This window comes from Ambystoma mexicanum, chromosome 8 (genome assembly GCF_040938575.1).
Source record: "Ambystoma mexicanum isolate Mex_15411 chromosome 8, UKY_AmexF1_1, whole genome shotgun sequence".
NCBI lineage: Eukaryota > Metazoa > Chordata > Amphibia > Caudata > Ambystomatidae > Ambystoma > Ambystoma mexicanum.
Window position 1 is genome coordinate 1,385,912,860 of NC_090929.1, and position 19,816 is coordinate 1,385,932,675.

The window sequence follows — 19,816 nt, forward strand, 5'->3', positions numbered from 1 at the left end:
CCGTCTGGAGTCGAGCGGTAAGTGTACATGCATCCTGATTGTGAGCTGTGCGTGTGGTGATGTTTCAGTAGTGTGCAGGATGCACATCTGTTTGTATGGGATCGAGTATGGGTGGGGGTGTACAGGGCCGTGAGGCTAACACATGCGAGGGCTGTAATGTGTGAGACATGGATGGTGCTTGTGTGTGTAGGCTTGCATGCCAAATGCAGTTGTGTGGGCACACATGTTTGGATGAATTTGTATGTAAGTAGACATGTTCGTTTCAGTAGTGTGCAGGATGCACATCTGTTTGTATGGGATCGAGTATGGGTGGGGGTGTACAGGGCCGTGAGGCTAACACATGCGAGGGCTGTAATGTGTGAGACATGGATGGTGCTTGTGTGTGTAGGCTTGCATGCCAAATGCAGTTGTGTGGGCACACATGTTTGGATGAATTTGTATGTAAGTAGACATGTTCGTGATGTCACGCATGCATGTTGTTTTCAGCTGCATGTATCAGCACTGTGTACATGTGCATTTGTGTGTATTTGACAAGGGTGCAACAGTGATGCAACATGGATGCATGTGACAGCGTGATGTGGAAGCCTGATTGGCAGATGTGACATGGATGCCCATCTGAACACTGCAACACTTGGCAGAGGTGTACACATGCATGCAAGTGTGGTGGTGTGTGTACATGTGTAGTGCACTTCCTGTGTTGCATGTGATGTCTGGCTCAGCTTTGCCTGCTCATGCTGTTGTATGTGTATGGATGGTGCTGGCAGATGCGATATGGCTGTGGCATGGCCCATGTGTGCGAGTTGAAATGACATGTGTTTTGGGGATTGTGATGGCATGTCTGAGGTTTGCCAATGCCACTCATGTACAACTGTCATGTGTGTATGTGTCCATTGTACAGTGCCCTGATGCCTGTGTTTTATTTCTCCCTGTCTGCAGCGTCAACTGATGAAGAGGGTGGAGAAGGTGCTGTGGAGCACAGCGGCGGGGATCCCACCGCCAGCCAGAGACGCAAGGCCCGGCTCCCCTCCCATGTTGTGATCTCGTCGGGGAGTGCGGAGTCCGGTGCCGCGTCCCAGGCCGCAGCTGCCGGGGGGAGGTCCAAGAGGCGGAGGTTGGAGTTGGACTCCTCAGCAGCAGAAGGGGCAGCAGGGACCCCACAGGGCCCAACGGGGGAAGATGGCACGGAGTCATCCAGGTTGGTGGGGGGTTTGGTGGAGGAGGAGGCTGTGCAAGCAACAGAGACGGGGTCTTGAGGTGGGGATTCCACTGGTGCTAGTGGTGCAGTGCAGGACCAGGGACAGGAGGCAGCACAGGCCGCCGCGGAGGTGCCTGTGTGCAATCCTGTCCCTGATCCTGTCCCTGCATCATCTTGCACCAGCGGGGATGCCTACGTCCAGACCCATTTTCAGGCAGGGGATGAGCTGACGACAACTGGCCTTCCTCTGCCTGCGGACATGGCTATCCGGGTCCGGGTTGAGCCTATCCTGACTGGTGTGGCGTTGCGTCAACGGGCCATGCGAGGTGACCTGCAGTCTTTTCATGAGGAGACTGCACGTCATCTCGAATGGCTCGTTGACCGCGTCGGCCTACTCGGACAGGTCACCCAGGCCGGATTCCTCCGTTTGATGGGGCTTGCTGCGACCCCCTCCTCAACTGAACCCCCTATGCGCCAGTCGTCCTCCGTGCCATCTTCCCACCCATCAGTCACCTGGGTGCCCTGTGGAGCTGCCTCTGACGGTGCGGCCAGGCTGGTGGAGGAGGCATCCCTGCCACAGTCGGGAGTCAGACGTCCAGCAGGGGTGGCCACATCAACGGCTGCACCCCAGCCAGCGGAGGATGTGCAGGCAGCAGGAGGCAGTGCACGGGCAGAGGCACAGCAGCAGCAACGTGGTGGGAGCCATGAAGGCTCGGGGCCTTCAACATCGGAGGGGCAGGCATCGGCCGGAGGGCAGGAGGACCCAGGACAGAAAGTGTCTTCCGTGTGGCAGCGGTTGGGCCACGGCATAGATGCGGAGCGGCAGCGGGCGGAAGAGGCATGGCTCACGATGGTCAGGGCGGAGAACTCCATGCGGAGGGCCCTGAGGCGGGCCGAGTGCCTCGAGGCAATTTGCAGGGGGTTGGAGGTGGACACGTCGACGGCCCTGCGGACCCTCGGGGCCATGGAGGAGGACCGCATCCGGGACATTGAGCAGGAGTTCGATGATGTCCTGGCCCGGGACATCCAAAAGTGAGCCGTCGGACTAGCCCGCTGCCCTTGTACATAGTTATGTAGTTAGTGTTAGGTTTCCTTTGTTTTTGCATTTTTTTTGGACCTTTTGGACAATGGGCCACATTTTTGTATATAGTTTTTTTTATTAGTTAGCGTTGTTAGATAGGTTTCATTTCTTTTGTTGGGATAATGGACCCTGGCTTGTTCTTCTGTACATAGTTCACTGTTGGATTTTCTTTTTATTTTACAATTTACCCATGGAGCAATGGCTTTCAATTATAATTTTCCATTGGATTTTCTTTTGTGGACTGTGACTTTGGACACCATTCCTTTGGATTATGATTTTTGGTTTTGCATTTTTTCACGGACATGCTTCTTTTCATTTTTTTACATTCCCATTTCTGTTTGTTTATTTTTGATTCAATTTATGTTTCCTTTAATACATATTTTTTGATCAAACTTCAATGTGTAGTATCATCTCATTGGTTTCATGCATATCATGATATGGGTTTTGAGATTCACTGACACCCATTGGGTGTATGTGAGGGACATGTGTTCGTTTCCAAACTTGCAATTGGTGTTCTATCATGTTATTGCCATTTCTAAGTGGGTGGATGCAATACTCGGGTGGGTGTTTTGCATTTGGAGGCTGACCATAGGGACCAGGGATCTAGATTGTGATGACATGTTGGCTGGGGAACATGAGTTGGGGCCTGGTGGAGGGTGCACCACAGTGCTGGGGGGTGGGGGTGCAGGGGAACATGAGTTGGACATGAGTTGGGGCCTGCTGGCAGGTGCCCCACAGTGCTGGGGGGTGGGGGTGAAGGGGAACATGAGTTGGGGCCTGGTGGAGGGTGCCCCACAGTGCTGGGGGGTGGGTGTGCAGGGGAACATGAGTTGGGGCCTGGTAGAGGGTGCCCCACAGTGCTCGGGGGGCGGGGGTGCAGGGGAACATGAGTGGGGGCCTGGTGGAGGCTGCCCCTGCACTGCTGGGGGGTGGGGGTGATGGGAGACATGGGTGGGGGCCTGGTGGAGGGTGCACTACAGTGCTGGGGGGTGGGGGTGCAGGGGAACATGAGTTGGACATGGGTGGGGGCCTGCTGGCAGGTGCCCCACAGTGCTGGGGGGTGGGGGTGGTGGTAGACATGGGTGGGGGCCTGGTGGAGGCTGCCCCTGCACTGCTGGGGGGTGGGGGTGATAGGGGACATGAGTGGGGGCCTGGTGGAGGCTGTCCCTGGTGGCTGGGGGGTGGTGGTGATGGGAGACATGGGTGGGGGCCTGGTGGAGGCTGCCCCTGCACTGCTGGGGGGTGGGGGTGGTGGTAGACATGGGTGGGGGCCTGTTGGAGGCTGCCCCTGCACTGCTGGGGGTGGGGGTGATGGGAGACATGGGTGGGGGCCTGGTGGAGGCTGCCCCTGCACTGCTGGGGGGGTGATAGGGGACATGAGTGGGGGCCTGATGGAGGCTGCCCCTGCGCTGCTGGGAGGTGGGGGTGGTGGTAGACATGGGTGGGGGCCTGGTGGAGGCTGCCCCTGCACTGCTAGGGGGTGGGGTGATAGGGGACATGAGTGTGGGCCTGGTGGAGGGTGCACCACAGTGCTGGGGGGTGGGGGTGCAGGGGAACGTGAGTTGGACATGAGTGGGGGCCTGGTGGAGGCTGCCCCTGCACTGCTGGGGGAGTGGGGGTGGTGGTAGACATGGGTGGGGGCCTGGTGGAGGCTGCCCCTGCACTGCTTCGGGCTGGGGGTGATAGGGGACATGAGTGGGGGCCTGGTGGAGGCTGCCCCTGCACTACTGGGGGGTTGGGGTGGTGGTAGACATGGGTGGGGGCCTGGTGGAGGCTTCCCCTGGTGGCTGGGGGTGGGGGTGATGGGAGAAATGGGTGGGGGCCTGGTGGAGGCTGCCCCTGCACTGCTGGGGAGTGGGGGTGGTGGTAGACATGGGTGGGGGCCTGGTGGAGGCTGCCCCTGCACTGCTGGGGGGTGGGGGTGATGGGAGACATGGGTGGGGGCCTGGTGGAGGGTGCACCACAGTGCTGGGGGGTGGGGGTGCAGGGGAACATGAGTTGGACATGAGTGGGGGCCTGGTGGAGGCTGCCCCTGCACTGCTGGGGGGTGGGGGTGGTGGTAGACATGGGTGGGGGCCTGGTGGAGGCTGCCCCTGCACTGCTGGGGGGGTGATAGGGGACATGAGTGGGGGCCTGATGGAGGCTGCCCCTGCGCTGCTGGGAGGTGGGGGTGGTGGTAGACATGGGTGGGGGCCTGGTGGAGGCTGCCCCTGCACTGCTGGGGGGTGGGGTGATAGGGGACATGAGTGTGGGCCTGGTGGAGGCTGCCCCTGGTGGCTGGGGGTGGGGGTGATGGGAGACATGGGTGGGGGCCTGGTGGAGGCTGCCCCTGCACTGCTGGGGGGTGGGGGTGGTGGTAGACATGGGTGGGGGCCTGGTGGAGGCTGCCCCTGCACTGCTGGGGGGTGGGGTGATGGGAGACATGGGTGGGGGCCTGGTGGAGGGTGCACCACAGTGCTGGGGGGTGGGGGTGCAGGGGAACGTGAGTTGGACATGAGTGGGGGCCTGGTGGAGGCTGCCCCTGCACTGCTGGGGGGTGGGGGTGATAGGGGACATGAGTTGGGGCCTGGTGGAGGATGCACCACAGTGCTGGGGGGGTGGGGGTGCATGGGAAATTGAGTTGGACATGAGTGGGGGCCTGGTGGAGGGTGCACCACAGTGCTGGGGGGTGGGGGTGCAGGGGGACATGAGTTGGACATGAGTGGGGGCCTGCTGGCAGGAACCCCACAGTGCTGGGGGGTGGGGGTGCAGGGGAACATGAGTTGGACATGAGTGGGGGCCTGGTGGAGGCTGCCCCTGCACTGCTGGGGGGTGGGGGTGATAGGGGACATGAGTGGGGGCCTGGTGGAGGCTGCCCCTGGTGGCTGGGGGGTGAGGGTGATGGGAGACATGGGTGGGGCCTGGTGGAGGCTGCCCCTGCACTGCTGGGGGGTGGGGGTGATGGGAGACATGGGTGGGGGCCTGGTGGAGGGTGCACCACAGTGCTGGGGGGTGGGGGTGCAGGGGAACATGAGTTGGACATGAGTGGGGGCCTGGTGGAGGCTGCCCCTGCACTGCTGGGGGAGTGGGGGTGGTGGTAGACATGGGTGGGGGCCTGGTGGAGGCTGCCCCTGCACTGCTTCGGGGTGGGGGTGATAGGGGACATGAGTGGGGGCCTGGTGGAGGCTGCCCCTGCACTACTGGGGGGTTGGGGTGGTGGTAGACATGGGTGGGGGCCTGGTGGAGGCTTCCCCTGGTGGCTGGGGGTGGGGGTGATGGGAGAAATGGGTGGGGGCCTGGTGGAGGCTGCCCCTGCACTGCTGGGGAGTGGGGGTGGTGGTAGACATGGGTGGGGGCCTGGTGGAGGCTGCCCCTGCACTGCTGGGGGGTGGGGGTGATGGGAGACATGGGTGGGGGCCTGGTGGAGGGTGCACCACAGTGCTGGGGGGTGGGGGTGCAGGGGAACATGAGTTGGACATGAGTGGGGGCCTGGTGGAGGCTGCCCCTGCACTGCTGGCGGGTGGGGGTGATAGGGGACATGAGTTGGGGCCTGGTGGAGGGTGCACCACAGTGCTGGGGGGGTGGGGGTGCATGGGTAATTGAGTTGGACATGAGTGGGGGCCTGGTGGAGGGTGCACCACAGTGCTGGGGGGTGGCGGTGCAGGGGAACATGAGTTGGACATGAGTGGGGGGCTGCTGGCAGGTGCCCCACAGTGCTGGGGGTGGGGGTGCAGGGGAACATGAGTTGGACATGAGTGGGGGCCTGCTGGCAGGTGCCCCACAGTGCTGGGGGGTGGGGGTGCAGGGGAACATGAGTTGGACATGAGTGGGGGCCTGGTGGAGGCTGCCCCTGCACTGCTGGGGGGTGGGGGTGATAGGGGACATGAGTGGGGGCCTGGTGGAGGCTGCCCCTGCACTGCTGGGGGGTGGGGGTGATGGGAGACATGGGTGGGGGCCTGGTGGAGGGTGCACCACAGTGCTGGGGGGTGGGGGTGCAGGGGAACATGAGTTGGACATGAGTGGGGGCCTGGTGGAGGCTGCCCCTGCACTGCTGGCGGGTGGGGGTGATAGGGGACATGAGTTGGGGCCTGGTGGAGGGTGCACCACAGTGCTGGGGGGGTGGGGGTGCATGGGTAATTGAGTTGGACATGAGTGGGGGCCTGGTGGAGGGTGCACCACAGTGCTGGGGGGTGGCGGTGCAGGGGAACATGAGTTGGACATGAGTGGGGGGCTGCTGGCAGGTGCCCCACAGTGCTGGGGGTGGGGGTGCAGGGGAACATGAGTTGGACATGAGTGGGGGCCTGCTGGCAGGTGCCCCACAGTGCTGGGGGGTGGGGGTGCAGGGGAACATGAGTTGGACATGAGTGGGGGCCTGGTGGAGGCTGCCCCTGCACTGCTGGGGGGTGGGGGTGATAGGGGACATGAGTGGGGGCCTGGTGGAGGCTGCCCCTGGTGGCTGGGGGGTGGGGGTGATGGGAGACATGGGTAGGGGCCTGGTGGAGGCTGCCCCTGCACTGCTGGGGGTGGAGGTGATGGGAGACATGGGTGGGGGCCTGGTGGAGGGTGCACCACAGTGCTGGGGGGTGGGGGTGCAGGGGAACATGAGTTGGACATGAGTGGGGGCCTGGTGGAGGCTGCCCCTGCACTGCTGGGGGGTGGGGGTGACAGGGGACATGAGTGGGGGCCTGGTGCAGGCTGCCCCTGGTGGCTGGGGTGATGGGAGACATGGGTGGGGGCCTGGTGGAGGGTGCACCACAGTGATGGGGGGTGGGGGTGCAGGGGAACATGAGTTGGACATGAGTGGGGGCCTGCTGGCAGGTGCCCCACAGTGCTGGGGGTGGGGATGGTGGTAGACATGGGTGGGGGCCTGGTGGAGGCTGCCCCTGCACTGCTGGGGGGTGGGGGTGATAGGGGACATGGGTGGGGGCCTGGTGGAGGGTGCACCACAGTGCTGGGGGGTGGGGGTGCAGGGGAACATGAGTTGGACATGAGTGGGGGCCTTGCGGAGGCTGCCCCTGGTGGCTGGGGGGTGGGGGTGATGGGAGACATGAGTGGGGGCCTGGTGGAGGCTGCCCCTGCACTGCTGGGGGGTGGGGGTGATAGGGGACATGAGTGGGGGCCTGGTGGAGGCTGCCCCTGGTGGCTGGGGGGTGGGGGTGATGGGAGACATGGGTGGGGCCTGGTGGAGGCTGCCCCTGCACTGCTGGGGGGTGGGGGCGATGGGAGAAATGGGTGGGGGCCTGGTGGAGGGTGCACCACAGTGCTGGGGGGTGGGGGTGCAGGGGAACATGAGTTGGACATGAGTGGGGGCCTGGTGGAGGCTGCCCCTGCACTGCTGGGGGGGTGGGGGTGGTGGTAGACATGGGTGTGGGCCAGGTGGACGCTGCCCCTGCACTGCTGGGGGGTGGGGGTGATAGGGGACATGAGTGGGGGCCTGGTGGAGGCTGCCCCTGCACTACTGGGGGGTGGGGGTGGTGGTAGACATGGGTGGGGGCCTGGCGGAGGCTGCCCCTGCACTGCTGGGGGGTGGGGTGATAGGGGACATGAGTGTGGGCCTGGTGGAGGCTTCCCCTGGTGGCTGGGGGTGGGGGTGATGGGAGACATGGGTGGGGGCCTGGTGGAGGCTGCCCCTGCACTGCTGGGGAGTGGGGGTGGTGGTAGACATGGGTGGGGGCCTGGTGGAGGCTGCCCCTGCACTGCTGGGGGGTGGGGGTGATGGGAGACATGGGTGGGGGCCTGGTGGAGGGTGCACCACAGTGCTGGGGAGTGGGGGTGCAGGGGAACATGAGTTGGACATGAGTTGGGGCCTGGTGGAGGCTGCCCCTGCACTGCTGGGGGGTGGGGGTGATAGGGGACATGAGTTGGGGCCTGGTGGAGGGTGCACCACAGTGCTGGGGGGTGGGGGTGCATGGGAAATTGAGTTGGACATGAGTGGGGGCCTGGTGGAGGGTGCACCACAGTGCTGGGGGGTGGGGGTGCAGGGGAACATGAGTTGGACATGAGTGGGGGGCTGCTGGCAGGTGCCCCACAGTGCTGGGGGGGGTGGGGGTGCAGGGGAACATGAGTTGGACATGAGTGGGGGCCTGGTGGAGGCTGCCCCTGCACTGCTGGGGGGTGGGGGTGATAGGGGACATGAGTGGGGGCCTGGTGGAGGCTGCCCCTGGTGGCTGGTGGCTGGGGGGTGGGTGTGATGGGAGACATGGGTGGGGGCCTGGTGGAGGCTGCCCCTGCAATGCTGGGGGTGGGGGTGATGGGAGACATGGGTGGGGGCCTGGTGGAGGGTGCACCACAGTGCTGGGGGGTGCGGGTGCAGGGGAACATGAGTTGGACATGAGTGGGGGCCTGGTGGAGGCTGCCCCTGCACTGCTGGGGGTGGGGGTGATAGGGGACATGAGTGGGGGCCTGGTGGAGGCTGCCCCTGGTGGCTGGTGGCTGGGGGGTGGGTGTGATGGGAGACATGGGTGGGGGGCCTGGTGGAGGCTGCCCCTGCACTGCTGGGGGTGGGGGTGATGGGAGACATGGGTGGGGGCCTGGTGGAGGGTACACCACAGTGCTGGGGGGTGGGGGTGCAGGGGAACATGAGTTGGACATGAGTGGGGGCCTGGTGGAGGCTGCCCCTAGTGGCTGGTGGCTGGGGTGCTGGGAGACATGGGTGGGGGCCTGGTGGAGGGTGCACCACAGTGATGGGGGGTGGGGGTGCAGGGGAACATGAGTTGGACATGAGTGGGGGCCTGCTGGCAGGTGCCCCACAGTGCTGGGGGGTGGGGATGGTGGTAGACATGGGTGGGGGGCTGGTGGAGGCTGCCCCATGCACTGCTGGGGGGTGGGGGTGATAGGGGACATGAGTGGGGGCCTGGTGGAGGCTGCCCCTGGTGGCTGGGGGGTGGGGGTGATGGGAGACATGAGTGGGGGCCTGGTGGAGGCTGTCCCTGCACTGCTGGGGGGTGGGGTGATAGGGGACATGAGTGTGGGCCTGGTGGAGGCTGCCCCTGGTGGCTGGTGGTGGGGGTGATGGGAGACATGGGTGGGGGCCTGGTGGAGGCTGCCCCTGCACTGCTGGGGGGTGGGGGTGGTGGTAGACATGGGTGGGGGCCTGGTGGAGGCTGCCCCTGCACTGCTGGGGGGTGGGGGTGATGGGAGACATGGGTGGGGGCCTGGTGGAGGGTGCACCACAGTGCTGGGGGGTGGGGGTGCAGGGGAACGTGAGTTGGACATGAGTGGGGGCCTGGTGGAGGCTGCCCCTGCACTGCTGGGGGGTGGGGGCGATAGGGGACATGAGTTGGGGCCTGGTGGAGGGTGCACCACAGTGCTGGGGGGGTGAGGGTGCATGGGAAATTGAGTTGGACATGAGTGGGGGCCTGGTGGAGGGTGCACCACAGTGCTGGGGGGTGGGGGTGCAGGGGGACATGAGTTGGACATGAGTGGGGGCCTGCTGGCAGGAGCCCCACAGTGCTGGGGGGTGGGGGTGCAGGGGAACATGAGTTGGACATGAGTGGGGGCCTGGTGGAGGCTGCCCCTGCACTGCTGGGGGGTGGGGGTGATAGGGGACATGAGTGGGGGCCTGGTGGAGGCTGCCCCTGGTGGCTGGGGGGTGAGGGTGATGGGAGACATGGGTGGGGCCTGGTGGAGGCTGCCCCTGCACTGCTGGGGAGTGGGGGTGATGGGAGACATGGGTGGGGGCCTGGTGGAGGGTGCACCACAGTGCTGGGGGGTGGGGGTGCAGGGGAACATGAGTTGGACATGAGTGGGGGCCTGGTGGAGGCTGCCCCTGCACTGCTGGGGGGGTGGGGGTGGTGGTAGACATGGGTGGGGGCCTGGTGGAGGCTGCCCCTGCACTGCTTCGGGGTGGGGGTGATAGGGGACATGAGTGGGGGCCTGGTGGAGGCTGCCCCTGCACTACTGGGGGGTGGGGGTGGTGGTAGACATGGGTGGGGGCCTGGTGGAGGCTGCCCCTGCACTGCTGGGGGGTGGGGTGATAGGGGACATGAGTGTGGGCCTGGTGGAGGCTTCCCCTGGTGGCTGGGGGTGGGGGTGATGGGAGACATGGGTGGGGGCCTGGTGGAGGCTGCCCCTGCACTGCTGGGGAGTGGGGGTGGTGGTAGACATGGGTGGGGGCCTGGTGGAGGCTGCCCCTGCACTGCTGGGGGGTGGGGGTGATAGGGGACATGAGTTGGGGCCTGGTGGAGGGTGCACCACAGTGCTGGGGGGGTGGGGGTGCATGGGTAATTGAGTTGGACATGAGTGGGGTCCTGGTGGAGGGTGCACCACAGTGCTGGGGGGGTGGGGGTGCAGGGGAACATGAGTTGGACATGAGTGGGGGGCTGCTGGCAGGTGCCCCACAGTGCTGGGGGGTGGGGGTGCAGGGGAACATGAGTTGGACATGAGTGGGGGCCTGCTGGCAGGTGCCCCACAGTGCTGGGGGGTGGGGGTGCAGGGGAACATGAGTTGGACATGAGTGGGGGCCTGGTGGAGGCTGCCCCTGCACTGCTGGGGGGTGGGGGTGATAGGGGACATGAGTGGGGGCCTGGTGGAGGCTGCCCCTGGTGGCTGGGGGGTGGGGGTGATGGGAGACATGGGTGGGGGCCTGGTGGAGGCGGCCCCTGCACTGCTGGGGGTGGGGGTGATGGGAGACATGGGTGGGGGCCTGGTGGAGGGTGCACCACAGTGCTGGGGGGTGGGGGTGCAGGGGAACATGAGTTGGACATGAGTGGGGGCCTGGTGGAGGCTGCCCCTGCACTGCTGGGGGGTGGGGGTGATAGGGGACATGAGTGGGGGCCTGGTGCAGGCTGCCCCTGGTGGCTGGGGGGTGGGGTGATGGGAGACATGGGTGGGGGCCTGGTGGAGGGTGCACCACAGTGCTGGGGGGTGGGGGTGCAGGGGAACATGAGTTGGACATGAGTGGGGGCCTGGTGGAGGCTGCCCCTGCACTGCTGGGGGTGGGGGTGATAGGGGACATGAGTGGGGGCCTGGTGGAGGCTGCCCCTGGTGGCTGGTGGCTGGGGGGTGGGTGTGATGGGAGACATGGGTGGGGGCCTGGTGGAGGCTGCCCCTGCACTGCTGGGGGTGGGGGTGATGGGAGACATGGGTGGGGGCCTGGTGGAGGGTGCACCACAGTGCTGGGGGGTGGGGGTGCAGGGGAACATGAGTTGGACATGAGTGGGGGCCTGGTGGAGGCTGCCCCTGGTGGCTGGTGGCTGGGGTGATGGGAGACATGGGTGGGGGCCTGGTGGAGGGTGCACCACAGTGATGGGGGGTGGGGGTGCAGGGGAACATGAGTTGGACATGAGTGGGGGCCTGCTGGCAGGTGCCCCACAGTGCTGGGGGGTGGGGATGGTGGTAGACATGGGTGGGGGGGCTGGTGGAGGCTGCCCCTGCACTGCTGGGGGGTGGGGGTGATAGGGGACATGAGTGGGGGCCTGGTGGAGGCTGCCCCTGATGGCTGGGGGGTGGGGGTGATGGGAGACATGAGTGGGGGCCTGGTGGTGGCTGCCCCTGCACTGCTGGGGGTGGGGGTGGTGGTAGACATGGGTGGGGGCCTGGTGGAGTCTGCCCCTGCACTGCTGGGGGGTGGGGGTGATAGGGGACATGAGTGGGAGCCTGGTGGAGGCTGCCCCTGGTGGCTGGGGGGTGGGGGTGATGGGAGACATGGGTGGGGGCCTGGTGGAGGCTGCCCCTGGTGGCTGGGGGTGCAGGGGGACATGCATTGGTGGGCAGTAGTGCAAGGTGACATGTGGGTTGGCTGGGGGGCATGGCCATAGTGGATGGGGTGCCTGCAGGACATGTGCAGGGTAGGACCCTGTGGTGTGGGCCACCTGCAGGGGCCGTGGAGGGTGTAGAGGGAACACCTGGGAGGACCCACATGTGCAATTCACGTGTGGTGCTCCCCGCGCACCCCTGTAATACACGTACCCTGATGGAATCGCGTGTGATACTTCCCGCGCACCCCTGAAATACACGTACCCTGCTGATTTTGTGTGTGATACTTCCCGTGCACCCCTGGAATACACGTACCCTGCTGTTTTTGCATGTGATACTTCCCGCGCACCCCGAAATACACGTAGCCAGGACATTCGCATGTGGAACTTCCAGCGCACCCCTGGAATACACGTACCCTGCTGATATCGCATGTGAAACTTCCCGCGCACCCCGAAATACACGTAGCCAGGACATTCGCGTGTGGAACTTCCCGCGCACCCCTGATATACACGTACCCTGCTGATATCACGTGTGAAACTTCCTGCGCACCCCAAGATACAAGTAGCCAGGACATTCGCGTGTGGAACTTCCAGCGCACCCCTGGAATACACGTACCCTGCTGATATCGCGTGTGAAACTTCCCGCGCACCCCGAAATACACGTAGCCAGGACATTCGCATGTGGAACTTCCCGCGCACCCCTGTGCGCCAGCCGCGTGCGCCACTTGTGCGCTAAATTCTATGAATTACCCCCAAAGTCTATTACAGATACATTTTTTTGTTATTGATTACTGATTTTCTTGTATGTTTTTTCTGTACCCCCTTTGTGTACATTTTAGTCCTCAATAGTCTCTGAAATCCGACTGTTGAAAGTGATTTTGTCTTTGATTTCATTTTTTCATGCTTTGAGAAAAAGTGTCCCTTTATGTATTTTAACAATTTACTTTTCTAACTCTGTTTAACTCACTGTCTCTGCTTTTGAATAATCTATTTACAAATTTTATTGAATTTATTGCAATTGTGTTCCTAATTTTCTATATATTGTGTATATATTATTTTTCTTTCATTAAAAATTAAAACTTTTGACTCTTTATGAGCATAATAGACATTGTTTTGGAAAAACAAGTAAAAACTAGGACATTAATTTCTATGTCAACTTCTTAGTGTGGGTGTTCCCTTTTCGTTTACCTTTCATTTTTTGCTCTTAACCCACACTGAAAACCTTGAGGGCTCCCCTATTTCTTCGTATAATATATCATTCTGAATACAGCAAGAATGATGAGCCTAAGGGGACTGAAAGGGAGTACCCATGCTTATTTTGATTCCTACAAGCCAGCACATCACGCTATGGATTGTGATCGAGACATGGCGGAAGCGGCCAGATATTCTGTATCCCTTAATTCATTCGGTGAAGGGAGCCCCCCCAGGTGTCTCTTCCCCAAAAGAGCTTAACATGGCCCTGACTATGCCAGAAGTTTATTTTCAGAGAATTGGAGTTGAAATACAAGTCACAACAAGCAATCGGGTTATGGCTCCCAAGCCTCTAATGAAGACCATCAGATGATTACTCAGGAGAAGACAAGTGAATCCATAGCGCTCGTCTCCTGTGGATTCATCACAGAATCAGTGGTGCAATTGATGAACGGTGGAGACCAGAAAACGGATTCATACCAACTGGTTCCAGCGGCTGTTATAATGGCTCATCAGCTAGACGTGTGGGAGAATACTAGGGTTTACTGTGGGGGAGGGGAGATGGTACCAGATTACTGTAGGTTCAACAGTAAAAGCCACACTTGAGCAGTACCACTAAAGGAGCTACTGTCATCATGACCGTGCACTAGTTGCCCCCAGACTGGGAGAGAGTGATGAGCTCTGCTGTAGCCATGGAAGTCCTTAGATCAGAGCTAATGGCTGCCGGCACCTCAATAGATGATGTCACTCTTCTGGAACATGCAGACGGAAATGTCATCTACACCCAGCACTGCTCACAGTGATAAATAAGGTCAGGACACCGTGTGAAGCAGTTCCCAGCCCTCCATGTTCTGGAAGCCACCGCCCTTTTCCATTTCTTTAAAGAAGGGACAGGAACGTTCTTGGGGGTAACAGCACTAGCATGCCAAAAGTTTGGTATTCCCGTAGGTGGGTGCCGCAGACAGATGTATGCATTTTCTTTCCGCCGTTCCAAAAATAGTGGAATTAAATAAATATCCTGCCTTTTTTTCGAATAGCAGTGAATAGTTAAGCTGTCATAGCTTGGCCTCTACTTTGTAGATTACTCTTAATAATTACATCCTGTGACCAGTGTGGGTTACGTGGAGCTGTAGGTAGATCACTCCAAAGCCACTTCAAGAAACCCCTGTTCATGTTAGTTCCCAGGCACGTATTTCTGTGGCGATTGTTCTTGCGTTGTATTTTTTTTTCTTCCTATTTTAGGAATTCCTCTCTCGGGAACTTGTGCGGTTCATTCATTGCAGAAAACATTTCTAAAACGGAAAGTGTTTGAACTCATGCCCAGACACAGCCAGCGCGCCCCGCACAGAAATTGCTCCATGTGTTCAGAGATCACACACATACATGTCATCAAGCACCCTGCTGGAGTCAGAAATGATCCCACTGAAACACTGGAAGTACCAAAATGCGGCCATGCAAAAAGAAAAGCACTGCATTTAAATCATCATCAGGGAGAAGAAAGTCAGTGCTGTGCATTTGGAGGCGATTGGATAGCTCAGAGGTAACACGTTAGGCTTGGCCTCACTGGTTCCAAACCCAACTGAAAGCAAGAAAACGCAGAGCATCACAGGTTCAAAAACCCTGTCTCGCGCTTAGTGGTGCTCTCGGCACCCCATAAATGTTCGGACATAAAACATAGCAGCTGTACAATTCTTTGCTATGTCATAAGAAAGGATCATTTCCAGGGCGATACTTATCACACTACCACAACATCCAGAGCGATACTTCTCACACTACCACAACATCCAGGGCGATACTTCTCACACTACCACAGCATCCAGGGCGATACTTATCACACTACCACAACATCCAGAGCAATACTTCTCACACTACCACAACATCCAGGGCTATACTTCTCACACTACCACAGCATCCAGGGCGATACTTAGCACACTACCACAATAGGTCATTGGCCTTAGTTGCCAGATTCCTTAATTCCATCACAGAAGTATTGCACAAACCAGTCTCATCTTTAGTGAAAGTCATGCAGAAATGATGTCTTGGAATCTAGGGGCCACTTTATTTTCATGAATGTACACAACCATTTTCCCATAGTAGCACCCTACTCCTTTTTCCTTTTACAAGAGGTATGGCTCCATTCACCGCCCTGTATGCATGGGTACTCTTTATTATCTAAATCTTCACTGGTTAATAAAACTAAGTTAGCTAGATATCTGCACAGCTAAATAATACATCCCTTCTCACACAACAGCACATCATCACTGCATGCACACATGAAAACATGTACATGCAAACTACAACTCAAGAGATACTATGATGTACTTTAAAAGAGACCTGCACAATGAATAATAAAAAGAGCAATATCATTCTAACATGAATTATAAACCAAATACACCATACAAATTTAAGATGCATATTCAGCCCAGCCTATTAAACAAGTGACAAACATCATCAACCTTAACAAACCATGTAAAGTAAAAACAAATTCAAATACAAAACACCTCCCCACCACTCAAGCAATGTATACGAACACCCTCACTAAACTAAATATAGATGTTCTCATCTACTAATACATACTACTACTATTAGACATAGCACACCATGGTGTGTTATCAGACAACCACAACACTTGAAACACTCCAGAAGAACACAGAAAGGAGATGGAGCATCAAAAACTCAAAACAAGGAAGTGAGGAAAGCAGAAACAAAATCCTACTTCCACAGCAGTGACACTGTCGCATTTTGAAACCCATTTTATTCGGTGGCATACTTATATGCACAATTGTCCAGCAATACTAAGAAACTTGTATTAAATTGAGAAATGAAATAGTTATGCACCCAAGTACAGCAGAAAATCTACATCTCCAAAAAAATCAAAGACATCAGTGCTATCATTTTGTTTGATTAAAAGATTATGGTAACTGCCTATGAAAAGTTGAAATCTACTAAGTTTTGGAATGTCAATTTTAAGGTTCAGCCAATTATTAAACATATAAAACATAACATAAAAGCATTGATAGCAAACATACAAATATGTTTAAAACACACACTATTTTCCATTTAAATAATGAGGAATAATATACACCTTAAGTGACATGGCTTCAAACCCACATTCATTATAACTACCTCACAGCATATAGCCTTACTACCGTCTTCATACTATATTACGCAACAATTCATTGTCAATCCCCCACAATGATCTATTTTTAATGATTTCCCAAAAATTATATAAATCAGATCACATAAATTGATTAACATTAAAAAATATAAATATTGCATTGCCTTCAATAAATAAATTGATAACACATACTAGAGAGGAGATGGGTATGCAGGTGGATTAACAGACGAAACGTGAAAAAATAAAGTTCTAAATTATGGAAAATTGTATCCTGTTACTATTGACACATTACACAAATCACACAATCCTTATCACCAAGTTGGTGCGGCCATTGTGCTGCATGGCAATTGGGTTGCTCACTGTGACTAGAGTGCATATGAGAGGTACCCAAATGCCAGAAGCATGCAAGGATTTCGATTCACCTTAGTTAATTGTATAACCCACAAAGCTAGGATTAAATCAAACCTCTACCCGGACTGTGGTGTGGGTGATTTACCCATGGCCTATGATCTAATGCGTGCAAGACAAAAGGTGGGCTGGGGCGAACTGGTATTTACCAGAAACATGAAAATGAAAAACTCACCATTGGGCAAAACTTAGTCAATCTGTAATACAGATTCAGCCAAATGTAGGTTGTGTTAGTTGCTAACACGATAATTAGTCAGACAAATTCAATCAGAGTCGAGGACTTAAAATGAATGTTAAGGAATCTTACCCCATACAGTGGGGGAATTCAGTCTGCCACACTCTGTTATAGTATTAGGATGCTATTGGGACAATTAATATTCAGGTATGTATTAATTCATGTTAAATTCATGTTAAATTGGGTAAGCCTAACTGTCCAGCTAATGATTGGTAAAAGTATGCACTTACCTTGGGTGGATATACCCTGTGGTATACTTACAGATGAGCCTTCAAGAAAATGTAATTAGACCGTAATGGTCAACACCAAGTTGGATTGCGAGTAGATCACCTGAAATTACGTATTGTAAACTAAGTATGTATTATAAGGAGCTTTCCAAAGGTCAAAAAAATATAACTTGGTTGTGTAAACAAATGGATAACCTACTGTATATCTGTGAACATATGTCCTGTCAAGAATCCGTGGTCAATCAGCGCGCATGTGCTTTACTGCCACCATATGAAAGCGTTTCCGTGTATGTCCGGTAGTGTCCTCTGTGCGTGTAGCCAAGCGTTGGCAACTAGACCGTTAGCTTTCATATACAATGACGTGCACTGGCCCTTACTCGTACACATTTAGACTGTTAAACTGTCAATAAACAACACTAAACTCATAGAACCTGTTAATTGCTGCAATCTTCTTTGAATTTGTAGAGTGATAGAACTAAATTAAGATCCAATTAAGTAAGAAAAATCTTTTTGTATTTACCCTCTATCCTTGCATGTTGGATAGTCCATTCAGTGAACTCTCAATATGCTAAGTTATCAGGTCCTAAATAACCAATCATCCTTGTCTAACTGGCTATTAACAAATATCGTTCCACAAAAGCCTCTCCATATTGGTGCTGAATACAGCATCAAACAGTAAGTCATTAAACCATACTCAAATACCGAGCAAAAAGTGTAGCATGTTGTAGTAAGACCCAGTTTCAGAATTATAAGGCCAAAAGAGAGAGAGAGAAGGCAGACATCAGCCAAGAAAGACATGTATTTCTTGTTCCGAATTTAAGCCTTCCATTGCACAGCGTAGTAAGCAAATACATTTTGATTCTAGACATCTCAACAAACGTATAACATCCCCTCCACGTTTACGAATCTAATATTACTCTTATACTCCATCTGATGGCAGGTCTGCCAATGTTGTGAGAGGGATAGTCTCTGATCTTCACTACTTAGGCATTGTAAATGTTCCCTAATCCGAATCCTTAGAGGTCCAATAGTGCTACCCACATATATTATTTTGCAAATACAAATTATAGCGTAAACCAGATGTGTGATTTTCCAATTAATTAAGTCTTTAATCTTTATTGTGATGCCTGCTTTATAGGTGAATTGTTCAGTGTCCTGGTGTGCATATTGACACATAATACAGGTGCCACATTTGTGTAACACTTTAAGTGTCTGCAACCAGTCCCAACTGCCAGCAGGTTTGCTAGCAGAAAGATCTAAAAATGAGGGGCACAGCAGATTTTTTTATAGTCGGTGCCCTACTATAAATGAATTGAAGAAAGGCTGTGGGTTCGCAAATACGGTCTGTGCGCTAGTAATCACTGATTGAAATAAAAGTTCTAACAAAAGAATTTGTAAAATATCAGCAGCATTACCACCTACACAGCCAGACCACCCTGGCTGGAACTGAAAATTGGTTGAAGATAGGGTGAGGTGGAGATGCGCTAGATATTGCAACAATAAAACACACAAATAATATAGTTGATATTTAATAGTAGCAGAAACAGCCGACACGAAAAACGGGGATCTCCGTGTTAATTGTCCGCTCGATTCACGAGTAATATACTTACGCGGCCATTACGGCAGGGATTGTTATTTGGATGCGATGTCCGATTGAGTCTCACATCGCCTCCTTCATTTTTGAGGGATTACCCCTTCACGCTTTATCAACAAAGTCACTCTGCATACGCCTTGAGAACGACCAGCGTGTCGAAACACGTGTCGGCTGTTTCTGCTACTATTAAACATCAACTATATTATTTGTGTGTCTTATTGTTGCAATATCTAGCGCATCTCCACCTCACCCTATCTTCAACCTACTATAAATGAATATAGGTTTATCTGATATATGCAATTTAAGTTCTGGGTCCATCAACAGGAGGTGCCAATGTTTCTGGACAATTTGGTAACGGTTGTGAGCATCTTTTGAATATTGTGTAACAATATCCACTGTCCGGTTAATATCCAGGATAGGTTTGGGTGAACATTGCAACAAATCTGCCCTTTTTCATTTTTAAATTTTGTTACGTGATAGTATGTCAATGATACGTAAATACCCTCTTCTGTGAAATATTTCCGTTATAAGTTCACATTCTTTAGTTAATTGTGTATCCTCACTGCAATTCCGCCTCAGCCTATGAAATTCAAGGATGGCATATATTAAGGATGACATCCCTCCTGAGGCAACTGCTAGCATGCAAACCAGAGTTCACTTCAGTTGGTTTACGGAAAGTGTCTCAATCTTACCATTGTTAATGTAAATGTGTAAGTCCAGAAAATCAATGTTACTAAGATCACAATGTCCTGTCAGGCTAATACCATATTGGTTATTATTGGGATAGCCAGTGTATTGTTTGAAAGTCTCTGGTGTACCCTTCCAGATGATCGGAAAATCATCAATATATCTTTTCCACATAATTCTATTGTGGTCAAAAGCATTGTTTGTGAAAGCATTCATTTCTTCAGATTCAGCCATATAGAGATTTGCAACAATTCATTGTCAATCCCCCACAATGTTTTGTTTTTAATGATTTCCAAAACATTATGTATGAGGGCAAACAAGGGCCAATTTTAAATGAGATGTTTAAAAGCAAAGCTATATTGCTTAGTATTCACGAGTCTGTTGAAACCCTGGTTCATAACCCGAC